The 7806-nt window shown below is 39.9% G+C and overlaps 1 protein-coding gene across 1 annotated transcript in view; it reads right to left on the bottom strand.

Annotated features, from left to right (window-relative positions):
- Positions 1-7806, bottom strand: part of LOC119407460 (neurocan core protein-like) — a 32674-nt gene that overhangs the window by 17334 nt on the left and 7534 nt on the right. The window lies entirely within an intron of this gene.

The raw sequence follows: 7806 nt of genomic DNA, 5'->3' as shown, positions 1-7806 counted from the left end.
CAACACAACAAGATACAACACGAAACAATGCATAATAATGTGGTTCATAAGTTCACAATACAATACAATAGGATACAATTTATTAGAATAGGATACAATACAATATGACAGAAGTAGACACATGCACTGCTTTGAATTCATCTTCTGCATTACATTTTTGTGTCCCCATCTACCTCCATGTCTTTTCTAACTGCATCCATACATCTCTTCTATGCCCTTCCTCTTTGTCTTTTTCCTGACAGCTGCATTTCTGACATCCTTCTACCAATATACCCACTGTCCATCCTCTGGACATGTCCAAACCATCTCAGTCTGGCCTCTCTAACTTTCTCTGCCAGTTTTTCAATCTGTGCTGTTAAGTTCAGTTCAGTTTATTTATATAGCACCATATCACAACAAAGTTGTCTCAAGGCACTTTACAGGAACATTCACATACATAGAAAAGCCAGTTAGTAAAGTTCTCTAAGGATAGATCAGAAAGTACTTCTGATGATCTCATTGCTAATCTTATCCATCCATGTCACTCCTACAGAGAACTTCAACGTCTTCATTTCTGATACTTCCAGTTTTTTTCTCCTGTCTTTTTGTCAATGACACTGTCTCCAGACCATACAACAAAGCTGGTCTCACCATCTTGTAAACTTTTCCTTTGACCTTTGCTGACACCCTTTTGTCATAAATCACTACTGAGACTTTTCTCCATCCACTCCATCCTACCTGGACTCTCTTTTTCACCTCTTTACCACACTCTCCATTTTTTTGGACAGTGGATCCCAAGTTCTTCAAGTCCTGCACCTTGTGACCTCTGCTCCTTGTAGCCTCACTGTTCCACCAGCCTCCCTCTCATTCACACACATGTCACATGTACTCTGTCTTACTACTCCTGACTTTCATTCCTCTTCTTTCAAGTGCATACCTCCACCTCTCCAAGTTCTCTTCTACCTGATCCCTGTTCTCACCACAGATCACAATGCCATCTGCAAACATCATAGTCCACAAGGATTCCTGCCTGACCCCATCTGTTAGTTGGTCCATCACCAGAGCAAACAAAAAGGGGTTCAGAGTCGATCCTTGATGCCCTCCCACCTCCACCTTGAAGCTATCTGTCACTCCTACTGCACATCTCCCCACTATCCTGCTGTCCTCATACATGTCCTCTAACATACTTCTCTGCCACTCCAGATTTCCTCATATGTTTTTTCTAAATCCACAACGACACACAGGAGTACTTCTCCATCAGCATCCTCAAAGCAAAGATGGTGTCTGTGGTGCTCTTTCTTGGCATGAAACCATACTGGTGCTCACAAACAAACCTCTCATCTAAGTCTAGCTTCTACAATTCCCTCCCAGGTCTTCATAGTATGGCTCATCACCTTTTTCCCCCACTGTAGTTGCTACAACTCTGTACATCATTCTTGTTCTTAAACATAGGCTCCAGCACACTTTACCATTCCTCAGGGATTTCTCACTCCTCAAAATTTCCATTGAATAATCCCAGTCAAAAACGTCACTGCCATTTCTCACTTGCATACCTCCACTGGTTTGTCATCAGGTCCCACTGCTTTCCCCTTCTTCACTGCAGGCTTCCCCAAAACTCATATCAATAATGTATTAGCACAGTCTTACAAATTACAAATATCGTCCACCAATAGGATACACTGCATAGTTCCCAGTTTAAAAAAATATAAATATATGTAAGTAAAGACAAAATGATACAAAATGACAGTTTTGCAGAACCCCTACCATACAGAGACACATATTGACATTTAGCTATCATGTTCAAGATGTGTCTAAAAACAAAATCATACCCAAATATTTCACAAAATGAAACTTAACGCGCAGAGAAACCACTCACACCTTCAAATGTGAGCATTTTCTGTAAATTCCCAAGTCCAAACACAGTGCTGTTGGTAAATGATTTGGTACTTACTGTATAGCTGTGCAAGTTAAACTGAATATACTAATTTTCTGTTCGCTAATGGACATTGAACAGTGTTACTGCAAACACAAGTTTCAAGGAAAGCCATGTTTTAATGAAGAACATTCAGCAAACAATTCTGAATGTTTTATAACTTTATCAGAATTTATAGCACTTTTCACAACAACAGACTAATGTCCAGCATATATTGCAGTTAAGTTTCTTATTCACTGAAAATGTTAGTTTTGGATATCACTGGGCAAAAAAATCTGTAGCCACAGATCACAAAACAGAGAAGGAAATTCTCTCTGTGAACACATTTCACAGAGTCATATGCATAAATACTTAATCAATAAGGATATTTATAAACTGACAGCAGGGATTTACCAGCTGGGTTGTTTTATGCTCCACAGACTGAATATGCAGTTATGTTCCCTTCTAAGATGATAGTGAAAGATTTTATGTGTTTAAAAATTCACAAAGTGCAGTAAGCACATGCAGATAAGTTTAATGCCCTGACACTGCTTTTATGTTAGGGGATACTATCTGCAATATACTGTATAAAGTAGAAACTGGTTCAATTAGGTCAGTTTGAGGGTATTAGGGTCGTATCAAGCAATGGCAATGGACTTTAGTGTAGCCAGATCAATAAAATCTATTCTAAACCTTGTTATTTTTTTTAAATGGGAAGCATAATAAATGTCTGCGTTCAGTAGGTATTCACAGCTTATTTACACTGACATTTATCACTGGGTTATGTAACATTCATATGACATGAATGTGTCATCACAAAGTACGCTCATAATAAAGTAGAGTAAGGATAAATATAAACCAGCATCGCCACAAGTCATTTTTACCAAAGGATGTAGGCACAGAGAGAAAATGACTGTTCATTCAAGACATTTATTTGAGTCATTGGCTAGTTCTTAAATTATGAGGCTTGCTGTGAAGTCAGAAAACTGTTTTTTAAATTAGATTTTTTTGTTTTGGAAGCATTGAGTGATAATTTTTTTTTTTTTTTTTTTAATTCTAACTGCAATATGACCTAATGTTCGGTCTTGTTTTCGTAAATGTAGTTATACTTGAGTCCTAGCTACTTTTTATTTTAACAACAAGAAAGAACCATCCTCAGCCATCCTCAAACTTGGTCATGGAGAACCAGGTTAGGGAGGCTGTCAAGCTGAAGAACGAATCCTATCAGGCCTTGTTTGATGGTGGGACTCTGGAGGCAGCTAAAGCATACTGGAGGGCAAAGCGGACCACAGCCTTGGTTGTTGCTGAGGCAAAAATTTGGATGCGCAAGGAGTTTGTTGAGGAATTGGATAGAGACTCTCAATTGGCTCCGAGGAGATTCTGGCAAACCATCAGGCAGCTGAGGAGGGGAATGCAGCTCTTTACTAACACTGTTCAGTGAAGGTGGGATGCTGTTGACCTCAACCAGTGATGTCATCAGGACCTGGAAGAAATGCTTCTCTGATCTTCTCAATCTCACTGATGTGTTCCATGGAGGAAGCTGAACTGGTGAACTTTGGGGGTGGTCTGTCCATAACTTTGGCTGAGGTTGCCAAGGTAGTAAAAAGATTTGCAGCAGAATGGCTCTGGGGATGGACAAGATCTGCCTTGAGTTCCTTAAGACACTGTGTGTTGTGGGGCTGTCTTGGTTGACATGTCATTGCAACATTACATGGATATTGGGGACACACCACTGGATTGGCAGACTGGGGTGGTGGTTCATCACTTCATTTTTTATTCATTCAACCTTTATTTATATGACTCATTTACAAGTGAGACCTGTTTAAGGCAAGTGGGGACCAGAGGGTGTGCTCCAATTACAGGGGCATCACTCACCTTAGCTTCCCTGGTAAGGCCTATTCAGGGGTACTGGAGAAGCGAGTCTGATCATTGGTGGAACCTCAGATCCAGGAGGAACAATGAGGGTTCTGTCCTGGCCGTGGAACACTGACCAGCTCTTTAACCTCACTTGGGTCCTCGAAGGGTCATGGGAGTTTGCCCATCCAGTCTACACGTGGACTTTAAGAAAGATTTTGACCGTGTTCCTTGGGGTACACTGTGGGGGATGCGCCGTGAGTATAGGATTGGGGGTCCATTGCTATGGGGTGTTTGGTCCCTGTAACAAGTGGTGCAAGAGTCTGGTTCACATTGCTGGTAGTAGGTCAGACCCCTCCAGGGTGGGAGCTTGACTCTGCCAGGGCTGCCTGTTGTCACAGATTCTGTTCATAACTTTTCTGGACAGAATTTTTTTGTGCAGCCATGGGGTGAAGGGTGTCTGGTTCCATGACCTTAGGATTCCATCTCTGCTCTTTGCAGCTGATGTGGTCCTGTTGGTGTCATTGTGCTGTGACCTTCAGCTCTCACTGGAGCGTTTGGCAGCTGAATGTGAAGTGGCTGGGATGAGATTCAGCACCTCCAAATCTGAGGCCATGGTCCTCAGTCTGAAAAGGGTGGATTTCTCTCTTCGGATCGAGGGTGAGGTTTTGCCTCAAGTGGAGGAGTTCAAGTATCTTGGAGTTTTGCTCACGAGTGAGGGAAGAATGGAATGTGAGATTGACAGACAGACTGGTTTGGTGTCTGCAATATTGCAGACTCTGTACTGGTCTGTTGTGGTGAAAAGAGAGCTGAGCAGTAAGGCAGAGCTTTTTGTTTAGTGGTCGGTCTACATTCCTACCCTCACTTATGGTCACGAACTCTGAGTAGTGACAGAAAGACTGAGATTGCAGATAAAGGGGGTTGAAATGAATTTCCTCTGTAGGGTAGCTGGACTCTCCCTTAGAGATAGAATGATAAGTTCAGTTATCTGGGAGAGACTCAGAGTAGAACCGCTGTTCCATCCATCCTGTTTCCTGGAATATCTTACAAAAAGACCTGAAGCTCTTGACCTTGACCTCTCTAAGTGGCTTTAAAAATATGTTAAGTTCCTGGCAAGGACCAGTGCAGACATGTTCCTGTTTTTAGTTTTCTGCATTCACCTTATAATCTAGCTGTTTTTGCCATCTTATTTAAAAAAATAAAAATAAAAAATCTGTATGCCTTGTTATAACTGCCTATTGTTGACACTGTTGTCCATTGTTGTCCTCATTCTTTGTTGAAATCAGGTCTCTCTTGTAAATGAGTCCTCGAGGCTCAATAGGATTTACCTGTCTAAATAAAGGTTGAATGAATGAAAAAATATCTCTCGGTTGGCCTGGGAACGTCTTTGGTGTACTCCCAGAAGAGCTAGAAGAGGTGGATGTGGAAAGAGATGTCTGGGCCTCCCTGCTCAAGATGCTGCCCTCATGACACAACTTCGAAACAAGCGGAAGATAATGGATGGATGAAGAAAGACCATGTAAAGCATTACAGTGGAAGCACATAAAAGACTGCTTTTAGACACATGCAATTTTTGAAATACAGAGTCCCTCACTTCATCGCAACTTGATTATCCCGGACTCGCTCTATCACAGTTTTTCAAAATAACATTGGACATGACATATAATTGGCTGATTGTTGGATGAGCGGCACAATCAGCATGGAATTTTTATTTAAAATAAATTATTTTAAATTATTTAGCACCTGCTGCACATTTGTGCAGTCCAGAGCAGCAGAAAAAGCTTCCTCCTGCATCATTGTGCAGCCCATACTACTGCAGGATAAACTTCCTGCTGCAGTTGAACAGCTGATTAGCTGTTCACGGGGTAGATAATGTGGTTGACATTTCACTTTAAGCTGCTCAAAAGCCTTGGCGCAATGATGGCTAACCAGCGTACCGTTTGTGCACCAACTTTTACTCACGTAAATGCACATTCCGCCTCCCCTTGATTTTCCCATTAGCTCGCTGCATCGATCCACTCAAAAAGAGTCTGTCATCCAGCTGGAAGGCTGAATCCAGCATTTTGCTTGTAATCTATATGTCTGTGAGGCAAATCACTGCACACTTCATCATCTTAACGTTATTATTATAATTATAATTATATTATATTATTATAATATATTATATATATATATATATATAATATTATATATATATATACTATTATATATAGTATATATTATATTATATTATTATATTAATATTTGTATATATTCATCAAAGTTATTATTGATATTGTTTATCTTATTTCTTTATATATTGTTTTTAACATTTAGGAACTTTTGTGTGAAATCTTTTTATCTTTTTATCTGTTGCTGCTGTTACACTTGAATTTCCCATCCGTGGGACAATAAAGGCTGTTTCTATTCTATTCTATTCTATTCTATTCTATTCTATTCTATTCTATTCTATTCTATTCTATTCTATTCTATTCTGAGGCGCTCGCTCTCAGACAAAGCAAATCCATCTTGTTGTCCAACGAGCAGACATTCAACAGAAAGAGAGATGGTATCAGGAGCATTCCAGCTTTAGCGTTAGCATTTAGCCTCACTAGAACCCCTGCCCGGCATCCATCCTCTCTTCTTAAGCTAGGAGCAGCGCTTCCTCTTTTGCCCATTGGAGCGCCTCTGCTGCAGCCTCCAGGAAGATGACTTTAAGATCTGCATTCTGTCAAGCTTAATTTTGAGTTTGTTGCTGATCGCTTCTATATTTTGTAAAAAATCTGCTCTTATACTCATCACTTCGGTTCAGCTATAATTCACACGCATAAATCATGCGGAGTCAGGTACGGAGTCAATTTCAAAAGTCCTAAAAACTGGGATCGCACCAAAAGCTTGTGAAGCTGCAACTGCTCTGAGCACAGCCATCTTGGCTTTACTACTTGTACTACTATTCTTTCTTCATGATTTTTCACTTATCGTGGGTCTTCAGGCTATGGATCCCCCGCGATAAACGAGGGACTACTGTGCTACAATTAAACTGTACAAGTGTAAGATGGAGCAAGACTGATCTAAATTTTACATTATGTTCTCATCCAGCAAAAGTTGTTTGACACCAGTTTTATTTATCCAGGTTAGTCTCATTGAGCCACGAGAACTCATTTTCAAGAGAGACCTGTTTAGGAAGCACATGGTGGGGGTTAAGGGCCTTGCTCATGGGCCCAGGGTGGGGCGAATGAGGGTGGGGGCAAGTGTGGGTGTTTCACCCACCCCACCCACAGTTTTGATGTTGTCGGGGCCGGGGCGTGAACCGGCGATCTTTGGATCACAGGCCCACCTCTCTAACCTCTGCGCCACAAAACTCCCAGTTTTGTATATATTTAGTGAAGAACATTGATTATGAAGATAATGTTTCATTTTACTTAAACAATAAAGTGTTTTTCAGAATCTCTGCAGTTAAACTAGTTAAATACATAAATAAAAAAGCACAAAATAAAAATTTACAACAATCTTAAAAGTGAAATTTAACATTTTTGCTAATTAGAAAGAAAAATAAAACACCCTGAAAGGGAACAAATACCTTAAACATTTTTATATTTATATCCTTAAAGTATTGTTTTCTCTAAATGACTAAACTAGCACTTATAAAATAATTTCTCCCCCTCTTTTTAAGTAAGAAATAATCTGACTAAAAAGCCCAAGCCCACATTCAATAATAATCTAAAGAAAAATAATTAAAAGTCTTCTAAATTTGTTTCAAAAACATTGTGGAAGGAAACACTCAGTATGTGTTCATGAATAAATGAACTTGTTAAAGAGAGATGAAGGGGGAGAAGTGGACAAGTCTTTAAATGGAATCATGACATGCAATGGTAGAAACTTTTGTTTCAAATTTACTGCAACATAAACTCTATGTTTCAGGGTATAGAATAATTTGTTTGTCTAACTGTACATTATCCATCCATCCATCCATCCATCCATCCATCCATCCATCCATCCATCCATCCATCCATCCATCCATCCATCCATCCATCCATCTATCTATCTATCTATCTATCTATCTATCTATCTATCTATCTATC

The sequence above is a fragment of the Nematolebias whitei genome, chromosome 3 (genome assembly GCF_014905685.2).
Source record: "Nematolebias whitei isolate Nwh7 chromosome 3, NemWhi1, whole genome shotgun sequence".
Lineage (NCBI taxonomy): Eukaryota > Metazoa > Chordata > Actinopteri > Cyprinodontiformes > Rivulidae > Nematolebias > Nematolebias whitei.
The sequence above is the reverse complement of the archived record's forward strand: the minus strand, read 5'-3'. Positions and strand labels throughout refer to the sequence as shown.